Genomic DNA, 27333 nt, shown 5'->3' with positions numbered 1-27333 from the left:
CTTGTTATGCCACTGGGGAAAAGATTGCCTTAGTATTTCTCTGTTAAACTTCTGTTTCAGGTCCATGATTCACGCTCTAGGAAGGGTTTCCAAATAAGCCAATACATGCTTCAGAGGACCGTTTTTGTCTATGGTGTCAACAAGCACATGTGAAACAACGTTGCAGGTTTTAATATGGCACATCAGATTGAGCTACATGGGTTTGGTTGCAAACCCAGAAGCATTCTGGTTTTTTACAAGGGTGGCTGAAGCAACATTTTATTTTCTGCTTTGGCTTACCAACAACTTCATCTGCCCAGCTTCAGATACACAAGTGAAGCTCAAAGTTAAGGTAAAGAGACTTTTGCAGGATCAATTTAAGATTGTAAAGAAAATGAAGAAGTTAAAATACAAGACAAAATCTCTACAAAAAATTATTTTGTACTTTTATCTTTAGTTTTAACAATAGTGCACCTCTAATTTTGATTTCAACAGGAGTTGTAGTGTAAAATTGGAGTTAATCGGATACCTGTCCAATACATCGGTGTGTTATAAAATACATTCTGTAAAAGTAACAACTCTGTAGGCTGCTTTATAACCTCGTACCTGTGAGATGACCACAACTGTCTCATAGCTGGAGCCGCTCTCATTTGTGGTGTGACACCACAACCTAATCTTGCAGCGATACCTTTGTATTGGCAAGGCACGGGACACTTCCATTTTATTGATAAACTTCCACTTTTCTATGTATTCTAATAGTTCCAAAACTGTGGAAAGAAATAAATAAGGCATTGTCTTCAAGATTTGTTGGACACGATACACATTTACTAGCCTTGGGTTTGACATAACAAACTATTTAAAAGAAAAAAAAAATCCCAACCATAAACCCACCAGAATGAAAGTTAAGAGCTAGCTATACTATACAGGTTCTCCAATGTGTTTTTCATTTCATCATCAGCTCTTTTGGGAAGCTTAACCATGGAAATTAGAAATTACTATCTAAACAGCAATTTGGGAATCATTTCTTGAAAAGGGTGCTCTCTTTGAGGAAAAGATAGGGAGGGACAGAGGGAATAGGTTGTATGAATTTAGATAATGACCAGAGCTTGAAACACTGAAGTGCTAAATTGCTATCTAGTCACTGAGAGTGGGTGTAAATTGTATCAGTGTTAATGAACCAAAGAGAAAATGAAACATATTAGTGTAAAAATTGTGTGTGTGTGCGTATGTGTGTGGTCTTTTATAAAAAAACAACTGTATTTTAAAAACCTTTTTTGCCTTCAGAATCCTTGCTATTCATAAAAGCACTTGATGATTCTAATTGTTTAAAATCTCATCAAGGCTTCCTATATCAATGGGAATGTTCACTCTTCCTGGATATGATTTAATGATTTAATCACTATGGTTTCTTACCGTGAATTCTGCTAATAGGGATCCTACACAGATTACGTAAATTATATTCACTCAAGTACTGTAAATGGTGAAACACTTAATTCTATTATTTTTTCCCTCAATTTAATTGAAATGGAACCATTTAAATAGAGCAATTAAAGCTCTCTGGCAGCCCAAGAATAGTTAAGATTATCTTATTTTATTGTGATTGCTTTTTGAGACAGTAATGTAGACAGCTAGTTTGGAGTTATTTCTTATACTACATTGATTATAAGTACCATGTAAAATACACATATACATGCATGAACTGCACTTCTTGCAAATTCCATCCTGTGCCCTGTCTTGCAGATGATGTTTTCCATGACCTCTTTTACTTGAGGCAGGCTCTCTGTGTGCAGTTAGTACTCTGGCTGCTTGGAATAAGCAGATTTTACCCTATCACCTTTTTAGCCTTTCCTCCTGAAGCTGTTTATGATAATGCCAGACAAGTATTCAGAACATGTGTCTGGTATTGTTGCCTGTCACACAGGCTGTTTGGCACGAAGGCTTTCTCTGATCTACTTCTTCCGTTAATAGGCTATTTAAGGTGCCATGGAGTCACATTTATTAAAGCTTTTGAGGTTAGGCTTACGCGAAGAAAGCTTGCTGTATTTTCTAACAACGTACTGTAAAGGAAGCACACAAGGCATTGTGGCTGTGTTTGCACAGTCTGTTAATTTCTGTCACGCTTGCTAGCAATCTAGCTAATGCATGGAACCTAAAAATGTCTGATTGCAAGCTATGGTTTATAAATACAGAAGGTTTTCTGCAGTAACATGCATTTTTAAGTATACACCATTGTAATAATAGGTGTCTGGATGCAGTTACAGGATATTTTATTGAGATTTCCATCAGCTGGCTCCTTCCTTCTCTTCTGAACCACCCTTTTAGGTACATCTATTTAGATTCTAAGTTGTGCATTCAGGATAGCTCATAAAAGGTGTCAGAATTTGGACTGTATTCTGAAGTTTGCAAAATTCATTCAACCTAATTTTAAAAGTAAATCAAATTTTTTATCAGATGTCTGTTTCTCCAAGGCAGTTTGATCCTCAGTTGTTGATCCTGCCAATGGGGCTGGCAGGAGTTTGCAGCCAACAGAGATTAACTTCCATTTCCATTTCACTTCCATTAAGATTTTAAACTAATTTTTAAGATACATCTCCAAAGTATATCTCTACAAAGAAGAGATGGTGACAGCTTCTTCTAAGGCAAAGATTTCTAATGGTTCAGCTACTCCCACCCCACCCCACCCCCCCTTTTTTTTTCTTCATTCACTGGCAATACATGTGTATTTGGTAAAGTGAGTTATAGCTGAACATTCTAGTTTGAAATACAACTGTGACTGAACATATCAGGTTATGCAAACGGGGAAAGTCTATGTATCCTCTAGTGCAAAACTATTTATAAGAAAACACACAACTGTAATCCTTCCAAGAATCTAATCAACTGTCCAACCAAACCACTCGCATCCCCCTGTGGGCTAACTGATTTGTGGACTTCATTGAACACACCTGCATTAGTGTTTCCCTTTGGACTGGGAAGGCAGTTCTGAAATGAGCAGGGCTTTTTATCTTGCCAGTTGGGGTTTTTACCTTACCGTTCCCCTTAGTATGCTTCACGCAGCAGTCTCAGAGCAGTGTGACCCCAGCTCCTTTCAGATAAGCTGGGCGATGTGCCCCACAGAGTGCACAAGGTGGGCTTGCCCTAACTGCTAGGGTGGGGTACAAGCTGGTTGGGGCTATACTGGTATAACAGACTAAGGCAGAAAATTTGAGATTTGGACAGCTTCAGGTCATTATACTAACTTTGGAGCTTTGTCAGGTCATTACACTAACTTTTATATTTATAAAAATATAAAAGATTTGAGATACTCTATGAAGGACTTTCCTTGAAGAATTCTTATAGTACTCTTACTGTTAGAATTGTCTACATTCTATATGCCTCTTTGAACAGGTAATTATAGTTTTGCAAATTATTTCTCATAAAACTTCGAAGTATGAACAAGTCAGCTGAGGATTCTGATTTTAATTTCCTCAGGTTAGTTCCTTGGGGATTTTTTGGGAAAAAAAGAGAACCAACCTTATACAAATATCTAGAGATCTTTCACAAAAAGCATTTCCTGTAAGTCTTGGTAATCAAGTCTTTGTATGTGTTTAAACAGAGCTAAAATTAATATTTTTTTTTCCTAATTCAGTCTGTCCGTTAATATAACTTACATTCAGTTTTGAAAAGCAATTTACATCAGAAACCAGTTTTCTTTACAAGCTACTATCTGAGATTTAGAGTTAATATATCCATTCTCCTTGAAGGTTTATAAGTAGTTTGAGTCTTATCATGAAAATGATTGCCAAGTTGCAGAACTGTAGGAGGTTTTAGAAACTTCTGTGAAAGCTAGTGTATATTAATCTATGGTAGTGTGTTCTCAGAGGTCCTATATCGAGCAGATTTACTCTGATTTGTATACTTAAGTTTGAAATTTTACAAATTTATATTTCACAAATGTAATTGATATTTTCTATTATTTCTGCGTAAAATTACCCTTTCTTTTTTAACAATCTTAAAAAGAGTAAGTTGCACCTAAAAGGTAGATAAATTGTAGCTGTAACTAGTTGCTCGATCATTGTGATCTAAAATAAGAAGTTCATTGGCGCACTCCATCTTAAACTTTATGTTCTAGCTTCATGTTAAATGGTCAAGCCTGGAGGCAAAAACGTTAAATTAAAACAAATGCTGGTTATTACATCATCCACACTGGATATCACTGCAATTGTGTTGATTGAGTTAGAAAATTTGTAATTACTGTAAAATAATTTGCACGGCACCTCACCTTTGATTATGAATAGAAGGAACAAGGACCACTGAGAGTCAAATTGGGTTTTGGCTTTTTTTTTTTTTTTTTTTTTTTTTTTTTTTAATATCCAGGCCTTAAAATACAATCAAAGGAGTTCTAGAAATCTGATGCTGTAATATTGAGGAGAGCTCAGTCTCCGTAGCTTTCTGGATAAGCTCATAGCTTTCTGCTAAACAGGAGAATTAAAGCATCTGTAAATGCCAAGGCTGCTTTCTATAAGTCGTTTCCTATTTGGCATTATTTTTTTTTAATTTCTTAAATGTTGATAATATATTTGCCAATCTTCATGTTTTAAAGAAAAAATTTGGTTTAACGCTATCAGCAACCTATGTAAAATCTTGGAAACATAGAAGTAACAAAGGTGAAGTTAAATACAGAAAAATTTCACGTCATAATATTGAACTATGTCTATTTTAATTACTATTTCTGGTCTCTCAATGTATACCATATATATTAAGGAAAATTGTAGTAGATTTGAGATAACGTTACAAAAATCTCAAAAGGAAGAAATTTTGTCTTGCGAATTCCAAATTTATCAAACCAGAGCAGCCTGGATCTTAAGATAGATGGGCACATCTTTGTGTCTTTTCTCACTGTGAAAAAAAATAAACACATAGTTGTAATCTCATGATCACCTAGTCCCTTTGCCCCAAAATAAAATTAACTATTCTGAGTAATGTTATTCCTCAGCTATTCACATAATTTTTTACATTGATAGGTGAAGATTTTTCTCAGCTCCTTCTAATCCTTCTAAATGTATTCTAAAGTTCTTCTAGATGTAGTAAGTCTGACAAGGATTGTGCCATAGCTGTCCTCATCTACTTTTTTTTCATTCTCAGGGGTCAGACGTATACCAAGATGATCTGTGAAGTGTGCATAAAGGGAAAGAATTTGGTTTTCCTCATCACTTTGTTAGTCCAGGACAAAAGGATAACCTGTCTTACTCTAAGGAGTTGATACCTTGGTCCACTGGCTTGACAGACGTCCTCTTTGACTAATGTCAGAGCACAGATGATTAAAATCAGGAACCTGACAGACACACAGGAGAGTTTGCACCTCAAAGTAAAGGTGGCAAAAAAGACACAGAACCTTTATCCATCTTAGCTTAAATCTGAACTAAATATTTCTTTAACTGAAAATATTGCCGTATAAAACTCTTAAGTTGTTAAGAAAAAAAAGGAGGACTTGAACTGTTCATCCAACCTCACTTAACAAACAGTTGTATGAATCATATAGGTACTTTTGAGCCCTCATTCCCGTGGGGAAAGATTAGTACAAGAATTAATTACTGATTTGACAGTATCTTTTGTCCATGTGCTGTAGCAGGCTGTGTCCTCTGCCTCCTCTTTATTTTTTGTTTCATCTGTCAGATTCCCTGACTGCGCCTTTTTCTCTCATGCCTAATGTGCTGAATGTGTAAAGCTTTTGTTTTAACTTTTTATTCATGAAGACCCTGGCAAGCATCAGGTTCTTAAGTAAATTAAGTGAACTTCTGGATTGTAAAGAGGGGGTTTTGTCCCCATTTGTTGCATCTGTCAGTAGTTCTCTGCTCCTGGTTGGTTGTATCAATGGAAATATTTCTGAAAAAATTCTTAAATATTTTAAAATAGATACTTTTTCACTTCCCAGTTCTTTCAGTTTATCAGAAAGGTTTAAGACCATCTGGCTTAATACTCCCCCCGCCACTCCCACCCTGTAAATGTACTGTGTCCTTTTTGCTTGGCAGTTTGTTTGGGGTTTAAGCAGACTGATGTGCCTAGCACTGCCAAGGGGGAACCAAAGAAATAACAAGGCCAGATGCTTCCAGGGTGGAACACCTTGTAACTGCTCCCTCACAATAAGGTCCCCATCTCCACAGGGGCTTGTCCAATTCCTTCTCTGGTCTTCAGAGTGTAGAAAATGTGCAAACTCATCCTTTAGCAAAATTCTTACATATAAACCATTCACAGAAGAATGCATTTTTGTGTTCTTTTCACTATGGTATCTGCAGACTACATCCATGTTGAAGCACCTTATATCAGAATTGAAACAAGCAGCAGCTGGACAATCAATATTAGGTCCTTTAATGTCCATCACTGTAGCAACAATGGCAGAAACCTACTGCTGATGATTGAAATATGACTAAAAGATGAGAGAATTTTCTTTAGAATTGTTTTTCATTGCTAAAGCTGAACGGAAGAAGGATCTTTTTACATCAGAACGTGAAAAATGTGATATTTGGCAAGAGGTTAAGTTTAAAAATAGACATGAGACCTTAAGGAAAGGGGAGTGCTTGCTCTGTAACCTAGAAACTGAAATCCCTAAAGAAATATCCACTACAGCAAGACCTGAAAAGAAAGAGAAATTTAAAAATCCATTGAAATAAGCAGAATAAATCTTTAAAAAATATGTATTATTAAAAATGAAGTGGTAATCAGAGGCAATGACTTTGGTCTATAGCTCTTGCATGGTCCTTTGTAGTGCAGAATCCTGTTTGAGATATTTTTTTCATAATTAAGAAGAACTGTGTCTCTGAAAAATGTAGGAAACAGGATTTATAAATGCTTAAAGTACAGATAAATTGCTTGTGTACCTGAATTTCTAGATAAAATTTCTAACTGTATGGTTCTAGGACTTTCCATGTGTTAGAAAATAGGTCATCTTGCTACCATTCTTAACTTAAAATGTTACAGAGGGCATACGATTTTAGTTAGCAATGTAAACATCAGATCATCCCTTCCTGTGCTTCCAGTAATGCCAAAGGGATCTTGGTGTGTAGAATTTGCCAGTAAAATTTGGCTGGAGTATCTGGCACTTTCAAGGATGTACAGCAGCGTAACGAAGTGAAGAAGCCCTCCTTTCCCTTGCACAGCATGTGTAGTGGCCAACTCAAACTTGCAATCTGTGCACTCGCCTCTGAGTGAATGAAGGCTGTTGACAGATGATGCTAAGAAAGTAAAAGTGTTTAGTGCCTCTTTTTTCACATCAACCTTTACTAAAAAGTGAACTGAGCAGAGGAAAGTAGAGGAAGGAAAAAATAACCACCGGAAAACCTTTCAGTGCTTATCAAGGAAAGAACAGAAAACAGAGCACTTAACTGCTTTGTTAGCTGCAGGCGAGACTGACGAACTCTATCTGTGAATACTCCAGATATGCAACAGATATGTTGTTTTTGCGAACATGTGGAGGATTGGGAGGGGATCAGAGAAATGAAAAATATTTCTGTGATGCCTGCCTCTAAATAGGGGGGGGGGGGGGGGGGGCGGGAAGGAAGAAGTGAGCAGTTGTGTACTACTCAGTTTAATTTCAGACTGTACAGTTCAGGAAAAGGCTGGGCTGATGAATTAAACACAAACCTGAAGGGAGAGACCTACCTGGTAACAACACAAAGAACTGAGGACAGGTTTGTTTCAAGACTCTTGTTTTAACTTTTCTCTATCTAAAGGGTTACTTTGTTCCAGGCAATAATAGTAACGACAAAAAAACCCTTGGAGTAGAAATTGGAAATAATTTTTCAGATGGCTTGCTCTCTTTAATGAAAAGCAAGACAGTCTGACCTGAAGACTGATTTTGGCTTGGGGCCGCTTCACATCAACCCTAGAGGTCTTTGCAGGCAGGTAGAATAAACGTCTGTCTGGAACAACATGAAGTTAATCCTGTGCTGGGGCAGGGAAAGGGCCAACAAGACTCCTTGGTATCCCTTCCAACTCTCTTTTCAGTGGTGCTGTGCTAAATTGGGCCTTGAGTTCCTTCAAAAGTATATTGATTTAGTATAAATTTCAGATACTAAACATACACAGTAAGTTGAACAATAACAACTCACAGACAAAGGCTTGATTGTTCATATTCACCAGCAAATAATGTCATTTTAAATACATTTGAAATTATGGAGAATTGCATAGGTTGTCATTAGATCAGTGTTACAAAATGTGCATAGATGTGCTGAATATGCAATTTCATTATGAATAAATGTTGTAACTCTGCTGTGCTGCTAAAACAAGAAGTTATTACATATCTTTATTTACTGTTAAGCAGATTTCCAGCTGACTTGTATTCAGCAACTGAATTACTGGAAAAAGGCAACAGTTGAACCTGTATGGATGGGCTTTCATAGGAAGGGAAGAAATTACTTAGGCAAATAAAAAATTATCCTATGATAGCTAACATCATTGCTGCCGATAAGGTTTTCTGTAAAGCCTTACAGTATTAGTTGGTTTTCTGTATTAGTCCAATACATGGAGTTACTCTGTAATGACAATGAAAGATAAAGTCTTTAATTATTACTTTATATTTTCTGTAAGTTTCTTCATAATTTCTATAAGTTTCTAGTAGTCATGCTGACAATCTGTTAGCATCAAGTGAAACAGTTCTAGAGCCATCAATAACTACTATAGTGCAGTTCATCTCTAGGATGTAACTATTTAGAAAAATTCTCTTGATGTTTTGATTTTTAAGCACTCGATGACTGAGACCTTCTTCATAACAGATAGCAACTGGAGTAAACTTTGTTTCCATTGAGAGAATATATCACTATTCTGCTTATCGAAATTGGTGATCTGATTTGCAGAACATGGTAGTATGTTTTATCTGATTGCGGCTATTGGCATGGCTTGACTTTCACAATGAAATATTTCTGAATATTTAATTGTAACCAAAAGTTTTATTTGTTTGTTCTTCTCCAAATATATTCCTTAGTAACTTTTTTCCTCTAATAAGTTTATTTATGCTCTGTAAAGTTTAAGAGTTGGGAAACTATTTGGATTTATAATTTAACGCACTGAGCAGAAGTAGGAATATGATGCTCAATAAATAATAATAACTTAATAATAAAATGAAACTCAATATGTTGAGTTCTAGACATTCAGGTTTTATTCCCTTACATTTTCACTCCTCCTTGTGTGCAAATATGCTGCCTCAGAAGCCTGTAGTTGTAGTTAACCTACCAAAAAAATAATGTTCTCTACTACCATACCTTTTCCTAAAAACTCAATATATACTTCATGTTGTGCACAATTTCTAAATTGTTTAAATTCCTTTTTTTTGTGTTAAGCTAGTTCAAACTTACAAAACCAGGTCATATCGTTACACAGCTTTACTTTTTCTAGCAAGATGGGCTCTAGGTATTTGTTTCAGCAATCTGCAAAGGGTTCTGTTCTTACTGGTTTGCTGGGCTTTTTTGTTTATCTTTGTTTCTACCAAGAAATAGTCAGTGAAGATAAAAATCAAGAAATTAAAATTGTACTGTTCACATGAACTGACTGCACAACTCTATCCCACAGTAATGGAGCAATTCTTCAGGTCCGGGTTTTCCTGGTACAGGATAAGAAAACTTTTAGACTATGTCAAACTTCACAGATTGGAAAATGCATTTTAAAAAACAACAACACACAAACAAACCCCAACACAACTGTTTTCTTTCAGGTGTTTTTGGCACTGAGAGTTCAGTTGCCAACACATGAAAAATAAAATAAAATAAAATCCACAACTGCCTCACTAGCTCCATTTCTCTAGAAAAGGTTGCCCGGTGGTGCCTGTTTTAAGGGAAAGGACACGCTGCAGCTGAGTCTGGTCATTTGCCAGACTTGTAGTTGTTCAAACTTGCATGTTGGTTATTCTACATTTCCACAAAACACACCTACAGGGCACAAAAAATAGATATCAATATTAAAATGGGTGCTGCTTGCTCGCATTTTCCTTCAGCACACTTACATTTGCTTTCCTTGTTGAATTAAGTGTGGGGTAAGTGTAGAACCTTTGTCAAACACAACCCAGCTCCGCAGGTCAATAGATATAAATAAATAAATGCAGGCAAATAAAAGATCCTGATTTTTATGTCAAGGTAGCAGAAGTCTGAATTCAGGTTCTGTTTAAATGATGTTTATCCAATAATGAAGACCAGGCAGAATGATGAATGTGCTTCAGTGTGTCTGTGCTGAAACGGGTTTATAAACAAGCACCTGCCATAAATCATAAAAACAGCTTTGTCAAAAGTAACTAGGGACCAGATGCTTCTTTATAATTACCTGTGACACCCATTGTCCTGCTTTCATATCCTCTGTTCCTCACTTAGATAATCTGTTTTATTTTACTTGTGGTTTCTATGATTTGCATTCTACTTTGAAACATGGCTTATGTCAGGGAAGCTTCTCAAGGAAGTCTTTAGCAATTGCATTAGGGACAGTAAAATGTGTGAGGTTTGGTGGCTGAATGCTACATATCATTTAATCAGGCGAGAAGATGAAACCACTCACTAGTACTTTCACAAGCACTTAGACAAATACTTCCCCAATTTAAATATTTAAATTTGCTTGGAGTTTGTTCACCAGGTAGGGGAAACTTTGTACTTGTTTTCCTTAGCTGGATGTAATGTACTTACCAGTGTAATGGTCATGGTCTCAACTCATAAAGCTAATTTTCACCTGTGATCAGTACCAAGTTGTAGCACTTGTGAAGATTTTTTGTCCTTGCATTTCCTTTTGAGTTAATCTTGCAATTTGAAACTAATCAGCTGTTTGTGTTTCCAACTAAACAGCTATTTCTGGTTTAGCTTAGGACGACTAGAATATGAGTTCTGTCTCCTTCTTAGACTTTGCTAATTTCTCTACCTTATTGTGCTCGGCATATAGAAATAGCATTAATACAAACAATATTAGGCTTAAAGCAGGCATCATGTAGGAAAAGAGATTAAAATAAAAGGGAATATAAAAGCTTGGAGGTAAAAGCTGATTGAATTTGAATTTAAAAATGTTTTTGTATTTCCTACTGTGGCTACTGTGCTTAGCTGATGCAAAATCACAGTAATGTGTTCCTTCATATTGGTTTACAAAAGAGCTTTACAGTAATCATGGAATAGAAAGCACAGAGCTAGATAATAAATGTCTGCTCTTAGGTCAGCCCATTTAATTTCCCTTTCAAATCCAATTATTCACCTGCCGTGCTTATTAAATATGAGCATCCTATCTGTATTTGAATACACTGTCCGTGCCACTTCAGCACTCTGTACCTGTTGCTTTGGCATTACTGATGCAAGTTGCCTCTAAGGATGATTGTAAGAATATGAATACATAGTCTTCTACTTACCCTACTGCCCACAGTTACTTTCTGTCTCTCTTTTTATTTTGTCAGTGCCATGGTCTGCACCAGACCATTTAATCTGATGGGTTTACACTTTAAGTATAGGTTCAACCTCACAGGGGCTAGTAGCCATCACATATGAAAATATATTTTTAATAAATCTGTAACTTCTGGTCATCTTAAGAGTCTGCCTCCACATAGAGGAATTTATTATCCTCTCTGACCCTTTCTGAGTGATTACATATTACAGGATGATGGGATTATGGCTATTTGACTCTTCTTCTTCACAGCAGGCAAGAATCTTGAATACTGATAATTATAAACATGACCACATGTAAACTGACAGTGTCGCTGCCGTGAAAGAGGCTGACCAAATCCTGTATCTGATCTGTAATGAAAGTAGCACTTGTGCAGACAGCCACTTTGCATGACAAGTTATTACTGCTCAGTATTTATTTCTGTTAAAAAAATTTGTCTCAGTTCCCTAAAAAGATAATTTTTATCCAGGGAATCTGTATGAAAGAGTCCTTGAACAAGGCACACAGGGAAGTAATACAGCAGTTTCTTCTGCAGGTTCAATCAAATTACCTGGGACAGAACCCAGATAGGCACAGCAGTAGCAAAGAGCCATGGGCATGGTCTAGCCAAGGTGGAAAGATTCTTCCCAGCTATGAGTGTGAGCCCACATTTACAAATCCAGGAAAAGAAGTGCTTAGTTCCCTGTCTTTTGTGCAAGTTCCTCTCAAGATGCCTCTCTACCAATAGCAAAATACAGTCTCTTTAATTTCCCTCTACAGAAATCATCTTTAAGTACAGAAGATAAGACAAGGTAGCCGTTAATCCAATCAACAATCAGTATTAATTCACTTTCAGGAAGGGCCTCTTGCTGATATAGTAAACCCACTAGGACTAGCAGCCCTTTTGTTTCCATCCTTCCTGAATTAATGTTCATTTGGAATTGACCTATTTGTCTGTCATAGAGACGCATCCAAAGCTTAAAGCTACATTGCATTACCTTCTCCTTGCTTCAAAATTTCAATAAGGGAATACAGGATAGGAATAGATTAGTGAAATGAATGCTGCCTGACCATTAGCTACAACTCATCCCTGAGTGCATCTGAGAAATAATATTAACATGTAATTTTAAAGGTTGAACACTGTGTGGCTTTCCATTTTGAGCGCCTTATTTAGATGCAGGTTTGTTTTAAAATTTGCATATGCTTCTATTTACGGTTCTGGAATCCAACTAAACTATCCAATTTAACATGCAGCATGCATACCCTGAACTTCCATTACCACCACAATGAAAACAACATGATGTTCTCACTCTTCACTGCTATTTAGAGTAAGAAGTGAGCTGCTTGGTGAAAGAGCCTCTATTGTCTTTCCCCAGGATCAATAGTACTGTATTCAGTGCTGTCACCAGTCTTGTCACACCAGTTCCAGCGTTACACTAAAACTGCTCTGAAATGGTTTGCAGAATGTTGATGCAACTACACATAAGCTGATCTCTCCCATGTGTCTTCATATACCATGGTGCAGTATATGTTATTCTGCGAAACCTTTTTTGGCAAGAGAATAAGATTGCTTGGGAACATTGAATTTTCTTACCATACAGATGAGACCATTCTGGTTTTAATCTGATTAAAATATAAATATGTCTCTTTTTTTGCTAGAGATTTACATTGTCTCTTTTGAGCGCTGCTGCAGCCAGACTTATTGTAGCTGAGACCTAGTGTCATAGACTTAGGGGCATGGGAGGTGTAGGTAAGCTCCTACTTAAGACTAACACATTCCTAAAGCAAATGTGTAAAATTACATTAAATAAGGTGGGGGGCATTCTTGAGTTTAAGCAGAGTATATTAGAAGACAGAGCATACTCTGCTACTCAGAAGTAACAAATTCAACTAAAAAAATCTGTGGAGATGATATGTTAGTATGTTTTATGCCTCTTCTTGCACTTCCCTTGGTTTGCTTTACTATGAAGTTAATTTATCCAAAGCACACCTCATTCTATTCATGAGTTGCCTCGCCAGGCTTGCTTCTCCTGGGAGTAGATCTCCTTCAATTAATGAACAAAAAATATTTCAATTTCCTTTACAGGACTTCACTCCTTAAAATTTTTATAAATCCATGTATGTGTATGTACATATGTATGTAGACATGTGTGTATACACAGTATCTATAAAGTCCTTGTTAGTCTTTATGATAAAGATTCCACTTCTACTAGGTGAATATAAGCACTTCTGATCATTAAAGTTGTATCCTGTATTTGTGACACTATAACTGAACACAGAATATGGCCATGTTTCTTCATGTGGTTTTTTCAGACTATGTATTTCTGTTGTTCTAGAAGGAATTATTTCTTCTTTCTTGGAGATGAAGAACCAGTGATTAATATGTTTAAAATATATACCCATTAGGGACATGACATAGCAGTATTGATGAAGTCATTCCAACACAACTGTCTGTGCATACAAAATTGTTTTCCCTTGTCTAGTTTTATGTGAAAAAAATATTAATCTGTACATATATTTCTAACTTTGCCTTTGCTATTCTGTGAATATCTGCATTATGTATTTATGCTAGAATTCATTACAGTTTATTCCTGACAGTAAATCCAATCTATTTTCAATAGATACTTAAAAGAAATACCAATAATTTTGCAGTAACTGGCTTATGTGAGTGTGCAGAAATAACATGCTTATGTAGGTCTGGTGCACTTGCAAGCAATTTCTATAATGTTGCTAGGTGAACGCTGTACCTAAGCTCCTGGAGAAGATAGGACATTTATCTGGGGGAGTTCTTTGTTGGTTGGGCTTTAAACATAGCTGTTACTGTAAAACAGATGACAAACTATTCCTGACCAAAGATACTATTTGCTGCTGAAATTAAACCTTTAATGGGCAATAGAGATGAGACTTTCCTTTTAATTAACTCTTGCCTAAGGGAAAAAAAAATGCGCTTAATCTTGTACTTAGCTAATGTACTTATTTTTGTACCATGTTTAGCAAATTGCTGTCGAAGTTCAGCACCATGCTTATACTGAATTATTTGACTCTCCTATCCATATAGGTGTTCTCATGGCATTGGGTATATGTAACTCCCACAGCAAGGGTAGCATCTAGGTACAGCCAGTAGTTCTGCTAACTGCTGATGGAAGCATGGATACAGTATTTTAATTTTGTACTTCCAAACTGTGCATGTGCCATACCTGCATTGTTTTAATGGAAGGTGCCCTGATGATGCGATGCAAAACTGATCTCATACGGATAGAATGAGTAAAAAAGAATACAATTCACAGAAGAGGGGAAATATCAAACCAAAGTCCCAGACAACCTCTGGTATTCTTAGAGACCATATTTACATAGTAAACTTTTAGAACACAAGTTTTTCTTTGTGTTTTTGCTGCTGTTGCCATGTGAGTTTCTGGTTTAGTAACTGTGTTCACCAGAAACGTGTTTTGGAAGTTAATACCTTGAGCAAACATTTATGAGGATTGGCAGAGATTTGGTAAGCCGTAAGCGAAGTTATAAACTTACTACACTGTGTGCAAACATGCAGGAGCCATGGGAGCCTTGCAGCAACTGCACAAAAGGATAATAATACTTGCAGTATTTTTATAGCATATGGAGAATAAAAGAAAAAAATAAACAGACGTATTTTTAGGACTATTATGTTCTTTTATATCATCTCTTGTATATAATGCATGTTGCTGGGAGAGATCACTAGGATAATTCATAACTTGGAATCCTCCTTTGTGTACTGTTGCCAAAAGCATCAACATTCTCTGGAACAGACTGAAGTAGGTAAAAGCTTTCCAGTGCAAGTGAAAAACGAGGGCAGGTTTGTAAGTAATGTTAGTTTTACTGGTGAAGCTGGAGTTCACGAAGGAATGTTAATGATCAGTCTGACAGTTTTAAATACTCGTAAGTCTGAAAACAAATAATCCACTTCAGTTTTTAATAAGAAATATTTCAGCCTTATTAAATATGCAAAGCAGTGGGGAAAGGAATTGACATAAACAAGTCTAATAATGACCTGTAATTAACACAATCCTATAAACTTCCTGACTGACTTGTTTGGAGGGGGAATAGTGAGGACATGCTGTTCTCATTGCTGATGAGGTGAGAAGCATATTGTTCTTATGAAAAATCTTAGCTGGGGTATGTGCTTTTAAAGGAAGAGCGTGTTTGTGCTAAGAGGGTATGATCTGTGAAATCAGGCATCAATATTCTCTACTATAGAAACAGGTTTATTCCTTAAACTCTCTCTGGCAAGAAAATTCTGAGGTTTTGATTCATTTTATATATGCACTACAAAGTCAAAATGTCGTAACAGGACAGAGGCTTTCCTTTGAGTGGCAGCTCTGTCAGTACAGACATCTGCATGGCACCACCTACATTCCAAGGCCTTTCAGTTCCAACTTTCTGTAATAAGGACGTATAATATGTTTGTGTATATATATATATACATATATTTATATAGGACAGCTAGTTGTGTTTGTAAAAGGTCTGTCATCATCAACTCCATAGTTTTCCTTTAAAAAACGTTAACTGCTCTCTGCGCGCACACAGCCTTGCACATACACATGCTCTGCTAACAAATCGCATTGTTGTTCTCTTTAACCTTGTTCTGTCTTACTTGAGGCAAGTGACGGGTTCAAATTTTTCTTGAATTTTGCCTGGGCTGGCATTACCTCATTCACCTGACCCTAACAGAGCTCGGAACAAGAGACACCAATGCAGAAGAGAACTGCAGAAGCCCGACAGAGGCTTTTGCAAATTGTCAAGCTGGACTTTGTTCTTTGTAACATCTTGTTCATGTGACAAGCTTAGTAAAGGCAAGTTTTACATAAAATACGTTTGAAATATTCAAGTTGGAAAATTTCAGTTTATGTCTTTAAATGTACATGCAAACCTCAGGGCAATAATTTCTTCCACTGGAATATTATTCTGAATCCTGCGCTATATAAGGTTTACTCTTAGTTTAGTGGATATTTTCTGTGCATAGTGCTCTTAGACCCCAAGAAATTTTCTCTGTAGTTGTAGCACAGGCCACAAATATTTTCTTCAACCCATTCATATTTATTAGATTTTACTGTATTATAAGCAGAAAGTTTAATCATAGCCCCAGCTTTTCCCCTTTGGTCTTCCATATTTTAAACAAACACAGATTGGTTTGGCTCTGGATTTTGTTACTGCCTGCATATTTTTAACTTGTATTTTAACTGTGTTTCAAAGCTTATTTTGAAGTGGGAAAGACTTCCAATTAAGAATTTTCTTCTTGATCATAAAGAAAGTAAAGGACGTTTCTTTGCTAACTCAGTTGCAAACCTTCCACCAGAATTTTCGAGTAGCCTTTAAGCAACTGTCAGCCGTTTGCCTGTGAAGAAAGATTTCAAGTTTTGTCATGCAATTAGTGAGTGTTCAAAAGGCCACAGCATTCACGTGCTGAGCTCTGGCATGGAAGTCTTTGTACAGGCAATTCTCTTTCTTCTAAGCATACCTGCAAACAGTCTACCAAAGATGGAAGGACTCAGAATAAATTTGGAGAGGAGATACAATAATAAAAATGCTACTTCAAGGGGAATAGTCAGTGCTTTGAATTAGGAACTCACTTAAATACCTGAATAAGGGCTTAGTTTTAAAATACAGCCTTACTTTTATACACACATGCACACACAGACATTAATTTTTTCACCCCTGTCTAAATGTACATCTGATTTAACTCAGTTAATGAGGAAAAAAGAGTGTATGTTGCCGTGGAAAATTTTGGTTCCAGTCTCATCTCATTCGAACATTGTTTTTCAAGTATTTGCCCAACAGAACTCCGTTTTGGAAGCAGTATGACTACCACTTAGCAGGTACCTGGTAATTTGTTAATCTAGCCCTTATGTGTGTTGCCTTAAAATTGTTCTTTAAAATTAAACCTGCTTGTTTAATAATGGTATGTCCATCAACTTCTGCTATTTTCATGTTCCATGAAAAATAAATTCTGAGACTAACTGGAGAAAACCTGGTGAACATTTTCATGGCTGTTCAATTCCTAAGCTTTGGTGTTCTGATAAATACTGTCCCCGGTCATAAGCAAATATTATCAAAGGTTACAGCAGAAGTATTCTAGATGAGAAAAATTCCTGGCATAAAAGGAAGGAAAATATATTCTTTACTCAAGCATGAACGTTGTCACTCTTTCAGACATGAAAACAATAGGTGGCTAAGGTCTCGAGCTTATGTTCTATATCAGGAGCCTTTTAAAATATTCTGTTTTGTTGATATTGTTACATGTTTTAAGATATTTTTCCCATTAATATGTTTACCTAAAATTGGCCTATATATTTGGTTCATAAAATGAGGCAATTTGTCCTCATTTTGGGGATCTTCAAAAGAAGCATATTACCTTCCTGATAGGCATCAGAATTCTGTGGTTCGCAATGAATTGCCCTCCTGTTAGAATCTCTTAATTAAGCCGTTCAATTATCTTACATAACAGAGATACATATGAGAGAAATTGGTACTCTTTTTGAGGCTGGTGTATCTTTCAGACAGACTCTACATATCACTTCCCTGTCCTCTGTCTTTTCTTTAAGAGCCAGGTACATTCATACACACACAGATACATGCATGTACACACACATGTATCCACATTCCTTTGCAATCCTGCTCACCATTTTTGAAACTATTTTCTTTCTTTTTGTAAAGATCAAAAGGCATGATACATAAATAACACTTTTATTCCAATTTTTAAGATCTTCAGGCATTACATTTTCATCATTTGTAGATTTATAGAATTGGTTATAATAAGGAAAAAACAACGTAAGTAGGCTTTGGGATCTATTATGTCAAATAAATGAATGGGAGGATTTGTATGAATAATTCCTGTTATCACTAATGGCCATTTTAATTATTATATGTCTCAAGGAGATAAAATGCCCCAATGAAGCTGAAGTATCTGTGATCTTCCAGTGAGTTACCTATATGCAAACTTGCTAAATGACTTTTAATTGGTGCAGCTCATAATTCAGTTATTTTAACAAGTCCAGTAGCTCATTTTCCTAAAGTCCTGCTGCTGATATTTCTCTCTCTGTTCAGTAAAGAGCAGTTAGTTGACACTAGCATCGTGAATCCTATTTATCATAAAGAGCTTCAAATCAAGATTAATTCCCCTGGTAACCTGCAATTTAATTTTACTGTTTGAATATAAATGCATTCATTTTGCATCCACGAAGAACCTAACTCTGATTAGGAACTCTTCATTGCGCCACTTCGGTATCATGTTAAGGACTGAGATCATTCAACTATATTGTGGAGTCCATATTATATTGAATAACAATAATGACAACAGATGCTACAAATTCAACACAGTCTTTTTAAATAGCAAACAAGCAGAGTAAAAATCCTCAGATCTCAAGGCAATTACCTATTTTGTCACTAAGCATTGTCTAGACTGGTATTTCTCTGTTTTCTACTATAAATGATAGAAATCTAAGAAATAATCACAGTAGTCAAAAAAAAAAAAAGAATTCACATTGTTCTTAATTCAAAGTTGCCACAAATTATTACAACTTTTGTTCCAGTCCTCTGCTTACGGGATAGAGAGGATGTTCTTACTACAGAAGCTGCTTTGTGTAGTTTGAGTGGCAAGATCGCGTGTTTGACCTGACCATTTTAGCTGGCTTTGGGCTGTGAGAAGTGTCAGTATCCAGTGGGCTGCTCTGCTCCAGGGAGGTGCAAAGGAAGCATGGCCAGCCATAATGATTTCCGCTTGGGAATGGAAGGGCTGAGTTTTCTATTCAACTGTTCCTTTCCTGTTAGAAAGATTTGCTTGATGACAAAGGGAAGAACTTTCTGTATTTGAACTGTAATACATAATAGGCAGGGGTTTATGCAGATTTAGATTTTTTCTGTTGTTTTTGTAAATTCTGTAAGGGCGAAGGGGCTTAGTTTTGTTCATCATTGTCAAACAAAGCAGGATATCAACGACTAATTATTAAGATTGATGGTAAATTATTTCCAAGCTATAAGTTTATTTTGCAAGTTAAATTCTTCTCCTTTACATGTATTACTCCTTTTAATTATTTTTGAAACCCAAAAGCACTTGCTTTTTATTCATCTCAGTTTCTTCTAAAGGCCTTGAAGACTCCATAGGCTAAAAGCTTAAAATCAGTATTTTAGGGTTATCATGAGCCATCACCTATGGTCAATCTGGACCTAATTTGACTACAAGCTCTCTTGAATGCATTTTTTCATCTTTAGAAATGTTGTTCCTTTTTTAAAAAAGTGCCTTTTCTGAATAAATATAATACAATATAATATTTAGAGTAATATTAATATATAGTATTTAGAGTTTTAGAAAGATGAGACCAATAATCTAGATCACAAGACAAATCTGTTCTCTTTTTTCCTCCCTTGAAGTAATCAACTATGAGGACATGTATGTTAGAGGTTTCAAACATAAAAAGCCATCAACAAACAAAATCAAACAACTCCCCCCCCCACTGACTGAAATAAATGAGGTAGTTCATAACTCAAGCTTCTCTCTACAGAGTAGATGTTACAATGTGTGCCTTTCTCAAGGTTAGCTTCAGAAACATGAGGACAAGGGATATAATTAAGAAATACATGAACTGAGAAAAATATAACCTCAGTAAATTTTCATATTTTCATAGCAATGGTTGTACAGTTCAGAGTCTAAAACCACAATGTAGCATTTAAGATTATGTTGGTTCTGTTCTTTAACCTCTCCTTCTTTCCTTCCAGACCATTGTTAAGCAATTAAAGTATTTTTGTTTCTTTCAAAATGGAAATAAAAATGAGAGCCTGGGCTCCAGAAGGCCCAGCATTGCTTAAGTTCGGATAGAGTTAGTTAATCTAGGTGTCATGATGACATGAAAAATGACCTGTTTTCTGTCATTTCCTCAGAGATAAAAATGCAGATACCTTTATTAGTGTGTGTGCTCACCAGGGAGCTTGAGCATCACAAGAAAGGTTCAAACAAGGTGCGGCAGTCTATGTCTTGGCTGTAACTGTGTCAGGCCTGCCTGGTGGCAGTGCAGCATTTGGTTTGGGGAGTTCAGAACCTCGCAGTTATGGAGAAATGAACAGCACAGTTCCAGACTGTAGATCGTGTTGTTTTGGAATGACAGGGAGAGGGAATATAACAATTGCATCCTTTGGGCAACATTAGGCCATAGGAAAAGAGCAGATTTGTTTACAAAGAAACCAGAATGAAATTCATCGGGGTTACCCACCTCTACTGATTTGGACTTTTTTGTGAGATTTCTGCCATGGAGCTCATAAATCAAAAGGAGTACATCTTAGTATGATTGAGCCTAACAAGAAGAGATTTGGAAAGTGATGGTTTACACATCTGCTTAGCATCCCACCTTTGGTTCAGGACTTTCACATCTTCCTTTGCCTTGTTCTGACAGCAGAATGACATGAAGTCTTTAGAAGTGTTCTGTGTAGAACTGTTTTACATCAACTCAAAGCCCCTTATTCCTGATTCATACTCTTAGAATGAGCTAAGGAGCCAATCTACCAAGTCAGTCGCTGTTGCGTTTGATTACATACAGACATATTTGCACCCATCCACACAACTTGCAAGATTCAAATTTGTGTTCTGCTGCTGGCAATGAGAGATAATATTTGTCATTCTGTGTGTCATCTGGGACTAGATTAGATAAGCAGGTAGTCTAGAAATGACAACTGAATCCAAATACAGAGGATACCTGTCTCTATTCTGTCTGTTCCCCTACTCATTTTCCATATATGAGATATTTTTTGTGTTTGTATATACACCCGTCTGTGAAAGCATGTAGGACTGGCAAAGGTGTATGAATTTAAGAAGCTCTAATTTTAAAACTATTATGTTAATTTTTTCTTCTTGCTTCATCTTTAAAATTTTAAACATATCTTATGCTTTTAAAGCCTTTTATTAGTATATTAAGAATATTACCTTAATTAACATAAGTAACACCTTTTTCATTATTATTAGTATTGCTAGCATTGGTATTATGATAGTGACTAAAAGTCCTGCTTAGTAACAAAGGTATCATTATGCTAAGAGTACTACGAATTCAAAACAGAAGATAGTCCAATTCTGAACTAATCAAAAGAAAAAAACTTATCACTTCTTTTTTTTTCAGAAATCACCAATTATTTCTGTCATATATCCTAACATACCTTGGACTTCTACTGATCCTTGTGGAAGCTTGAGCTATGTTGATAGAATGTGTTTCATAAGCTATAAAATTGAGATTTGTTTCTCTTTCCTAGCAAGATAAATGCAGCAGTTCTGTCAGAGGGCTTGAAGAAACTTGAGGCACCTCAGAAAAGCAACACATTTAAGTACAGAGAAATAGACTTGTAAGAAGTACTGGGTTTAGATACTTTAAATTCCTCCTTTTCTAGTACCTCCATATTCTGATCTAATTAATTAATCCCAAATGAAACCATTGTTTAATGTTTCCTAGTGCAGACTTCAGTACAGCCTTTCTGTATCCATATGATCCTGCTGACACAAGGTGCAATTATACATTAATTATTTGTATTTAAAGATTATTTGACTGCCTAAATGGTACCTCTCTGAAACTGCCAGAAATTGTCTCACTCCCTATCAGTAGTACTGCTATTGCTGTGGGAGTGCACAAATCAAACTGTAAGGATCCCTGTTCCAAAGAGTTGTTGTGTATGGGCAAGAAGGAACTGAAAATAACATCTTTTTGTGGAGCAGCAATGCAAAGGGAAGGTGAGCGAAAGTTTTTTTAAAAAATTAAACTAAATCTATACAAAAAGTTTTTGTGGCATTAGCTCTGTGCTTGGAAGCCTTAAACCAAGTTAAAGAATTACCTTGAAAGGGCTTAACCTAAGACCTAGGTTAATAACTAGCCAGCACTGTAGCTGAACTAGGCAAAACACTACTAGCATAGAGTATTTTAGCAAAACTGTGCTTTCTGGTATATAATTAATTCCAGCTGTTCTCTCCAGCCTTCCACGAGGTCTCTAAAGAAGCAAGAAATATAGCCACAGGGTTTTTCTGCCTTCAGAATAATATCATACAGAACATACTCTTTTGTAGCTCTGAGTTGGATATCTAGACCAAGAGAAGTTTGTATTGTAGACATTGTGTAAGAAAAAACTTCCTAGCAATTCTAGCACTCAAACACTTTAGGACTTTTTAACCCTTTCTCAAGAAAATATTGGTTTCTTTTTAAAGTAGCTTCAAAGGAATAGGTAATTTGTCACATTCAAATGGAAAAGCTCATCCTTTCGAGAGTATGTAAGAGCTTCCCATTTTTTCTTCCTTTTGATTCCACAAAAAGGGTCAGTCTTTTCTTCTTCTTTGTCTTTGAAAGAGACCCGCACAGGCTGCAGGGGAACCATAGTGCCTACAATTTGCCCAATGGGATCAGAGCAAATCAGACTGTTACACCCAGCCCAGCTTAGCATTCTTATAACAAGCTTTTTCACAGTATTAAAGCCCCTGGATCTGTTTTCCAGCTCAAAGCAGAGCTCCAAGAAGCTACTCCTTGTTCTGTTTCCTATGGGTTACGTGCAAAATATGAGAGAAAATAAAATTTATGAGATGTTATGCTACAAAGGAACATAGGCAACTGACTTGTTATTTTGCTTTGCCTCTTCCCCAGTACATGGAAAAATCAATATTCATAGATAATATTGAGTGGGCACAAGTAAGAATGATTTTAAAAAGGAGTTCAAAACATGTGAAAGTGTGTTTTCCTCTGCAGCAATGCCCGTGTTTTTGCGTGTTACCCAGAAACTATTTGATGTGAGATATAGGTAGCAAAAGATAAGAGCCCCGAATGATTCTTTTCCTAGGCTAGGGTCCCATCTGATCGAAAGGACTACACAATCATATTCTTTCTCCTATTTTCCCTCTTTTTCCTGAAGTATCTGCATTCCAACTTGCATAGCTGCTAAGGCTCAGCAACAGGAATGAAAAGAAACTGTTTTTTTTTTTTTTTTTCTTTTGTGTTACCTTAGTGAAGTTTAGTACTGTGTAAAACTTCAGTGTATACTTCTTTGGACTTGGAATACATGTATAAATTGAGTCCTTCCAAAGAACATTGATTAAGCAATATATTGTCCTCAGGATAATATATAAGCTACTCTGTACAATGCATATAGAAATGCACATATTTTTGTGTATTTGAGTAAGCATGGACACATGATAAAATGCGGTGGCATACTTCTAAGAATAGCAGATATATATTAAAATATATATGCTTATTCTTAGATCGGTCTATTGTAATTGCTTGAATACATACAGAAAACGGTTTCAGTTACTAATGCCATCTCTTATTCTTTTTCTTGTTCAGTAGTCATTAATAACAAGGAGTGAACCATAAAAATAAATATGGGTGTTTTTTTCAATTGCCTAATTACCCCTGCTTAGTAGGAAACTCAACAAAAGCTGGCACAGGGAACTACTTTAAGTAATGCATTTTGGAAATGTGTACAAATGACCTAAAATTAGTTTCTGAAACCAAAAGTATTTTAGCTTCAACTTATCTATAAAAGACTAGAAGGAAGCTCCTACTTATACAGGTTTTCTAATGACATACATTTCCTTTCCTAGTAAGGGAGTATGAGATTAAATTAATACTTAGAATCTCAGGATTGTGAATAAAATGTTTTAAAGTAGAAAGAGGGAACATTTATTTGATTTTTTTTCAGCCAGAAAATGGTGGATATTTAAAGGCTTGTAAATGAGATGTTGGACTGGTGACTAGAATTTACTCAGTGTATAGTAAATGGTGGTTACTTTTCAAGGCCGAATGATATTTTCTGTGTTGAGCTATTGTACAAGATCATTGGTACAAATATATTCTGTGGTTTTGGCATAAGAAATTATGTTGGTGCCTTGCTACACTTGGTTTGCATCAGAGAAATTGAGAACTTGCTCTAAATGCTTAAAAACAGATAATAGCAATAATAAAATAAAGTCTTAATTCCTTTAAACCTCCTGTAAGGAATGAAGATGTTATCACGAAAGAAAGACCTGAAGCACCTGCTCATTCAGCCCTTCCATTTTAAATTGCATTTGATGTTGTAGTTTCCAATAGTTATCTTGATAGTCCAAATAATCCCTCAGATGGAAGAGATAATGATGGCAACAGTAACTAATGCATAACTGGTAAAGTACATAATGGAATAATTAGGGATTAACAGATGATCCCTTAATATATTTGCAGTCTAATCCTGTAAGAGCATGCCAAACTCACACTTTATCTCCATTTTCCTGATACCACTCATTTTTACCCTTAGGCCTCCATCTTCATTTATTTCCTATAGTTCTACTCCATTAAGTAGATCATCCTGAAATAGCTAGTCTCATTTGTCAGTCCTCTGTTCTGGTCCCAGGGTAATGTTTCTCATGCCCTTCTTCCTTTTGCATCTTCAGTGAAGTTTATCATTCAGTATTTTACATTAGGTCCAGAATCAGATGTATAACTAAATAATGAAATGTAAGTAGTTCTGAGCACTGAATTAGCCTACTTGCTTCAAATTCCTTTCTTGACCAGGTCAGGAGTTTCATTCATCCCAGTCAGACTCCTGCTTACAGAAGTTTCTCATTTGTCTTTTGTAACATATTCCATTTTTATTTTTTTCACAGGCTGATATAGGAGGGATTGGACCCAATAAGTGACCTAAGCACTGCAATGTTTAGTATAAAACTTTCAGGCTCCAAATAAAATTTAATACGGGACTTGTAGGACTCTGGGAACACTGGGATTAGGTTTTCTTTTGAAAACAAAGCTGGGAAGAGCACTGGAGAAGTGGGAAGTTGCTGTTTTTTCCCCTCTGAAATGCAGCCAGAGGAAGCACTGCTGCTGCTGAGGTTTTGTACAATAACTTTTAGGTTGAGCATTTCCCCAGGATGTGTGGAATTTAATTACCACTTGTCTTTGAGGAGAATCACAGTCAGTTCTTCACCTGTAGCAGGACTGTTAACCTCCAAATGATTCCAGGCTCTGGGGAAAGGAGCTGTGCTGACCAGACCTTCTGGTGTCTCAGGAAAAGTTTGCGGAGAGCTTGTGAGAGACCTTCAATTTATTGCTTAGTGATCTCCAAGCAAGAGAAAGTCCCAGGTTCTGCTCCCTACTCAGTGGACTGTTTCATGTGTTTTGGACACATGTAGTCACTAGATAAAATATATAAATATATATCTCAGAGGACAGGTATCCATGGCAAATCTCTCATCTGTACCTACCCTGTGGTAAGCTGTACTGTTTTATTTAGGATATAGATAGTGGTCTATTAGAAGACAAATAGATTTTGACTTTTTTGTTGCCATTTAATTTGCCCTTTAGCCGACATGCTGAGGAGGTACATACTGCTAATGAAACACTTATGTGAAACTATCTTTTCAAAAACAGCTCCCTAGGCATCTTTGAGCTGGTAGGCTGAGGAGTAGTCTGGTATGACAGCAATAAATTTGCACTATACTGCTTCACTGATCTACCCTTTGTAGAACACTTCTCTAGGGCTCTCTTAAAAGCCATCACACATGTTTCTGCATCCCCATTACATTCTGAACGATATGCCACAAATCGGATATGCTGTAGCACATCCGATTAAAGAAGTAATTCAAAATGTGGAGACATAAATGTGAACTCATTGTCTGAGTTTCTGGGAAGGCTCTGACACACCTGAAACATATCATTCAATTACAATAACTTTATTAGTCACATTAGCTTTCATTTGAATTAGTTCTGGAAAAGGAAAGGGGGAATAATTATCCGTTAATTTAGCCTCTTTTTTCCTGAAGAATGAAGGGAAAGACTGCTATGAGTGGTTGGTATTTTTTTAATTTTATTTCATTCTGCATATGCCTATAGCTGAGCAATAAGTCATTGTAGTTATTCAATACAAGTATTTAGAGATAGTAAAAATATAAGTTCTCTGGCTGTGTCAGTATTAGTAATAACAATTCCCAGCAGCGTGAATGTAATGTTAATTACTGTAAATCCCTAGATCATTTATTATAAATCAAAACTAGGTGCCTGTTCATGGCATACTAGTGCTCTTTGCATGGTTTTTCAAAATCATGCTAGCTGCTGAGAGTTAAGCTCGCCAGGGAACCCCTCGGAGCAAGCAGTATTCTCAAAGCATATTTCTTCAGTTTCTCCTTCCAAGAGAGATGCCTGCACAATCAGAGTAGTTGCCCAGGGGGTGAGCTGCTGGTTCTGTGAGTGCTACCAGGGCCATCCCCCAAGACCTGCTGCTGAGGGTCATGGAGATGCAAGTGAGCCCGACTGCTCCTGTGGTCCCCGCTGGGGGAAGGAGCCCCCCTGCCCTGGAGCAGAGCTTGGGCCAGGCTGCTGGCTCCCATCAGAACACAGGTTGGCAGGCGGTACGCATTCTTTCCAAACAAAACGTGTTCATTTAGTCCAGCAGTTATTTCCACAATTAAACAACAGTTGCCTGGTTAGGTAACAATCTGGAAAAAAGCCCATGGTACTGTTTGGAAACTATTTCCGAATTAGAGGGGCATGTTGTCCTTCAGCACATAGTCACTTAGCACCTTCGTAAAATATATTCTTTGATCTTAAAGTTAAGGATCATGGGCATTTCCAGGCTCCTGATGTGAAATTGGTCATCAAAACTGTATGTCTTCAGACATTTATCAGAACATTTTAAATCCTTCCTTGAGGCCAGGCTAGAGACGCACAATTAATGTATCACAAGGGCAGAACACAAAGAAGAAAACAGTCCCACAGATGGTTATGTGTTTTAATATGTCTCACTCTCCCAGGCTCCTCAGTTTCAGTTACATTTGCTGAGACTCCATTAGATGAGCAAGCTGTTGCTTCTTTTACCCCAAATGCTATCTCTGCTGTTTTGTAGCCAGATTTTGCCAGTATCAGTTTAGTATTTCCTGGGAAAACAACACATTACACTATGACTGGTATATCAATTAAGCAATATGATATAAAGTACATAATTTACACTAGTTGTGCTCTCTCTTTTCTATTGCATTGTGCAAAATTA

This window comes from Falco punctatus, assembly GCF_963210335.1.
Source record: "Falco punctatus genome assembly, chromosome: 8".
NCBI classification, from domain to species: Eukaryota; Metazoa; Chordata; class Aves; order Falconiformes; family Falconidae; genus Falco; species Falco punctatus.
Note: the sequence above shows the minus strand (reverse complement) of the source record.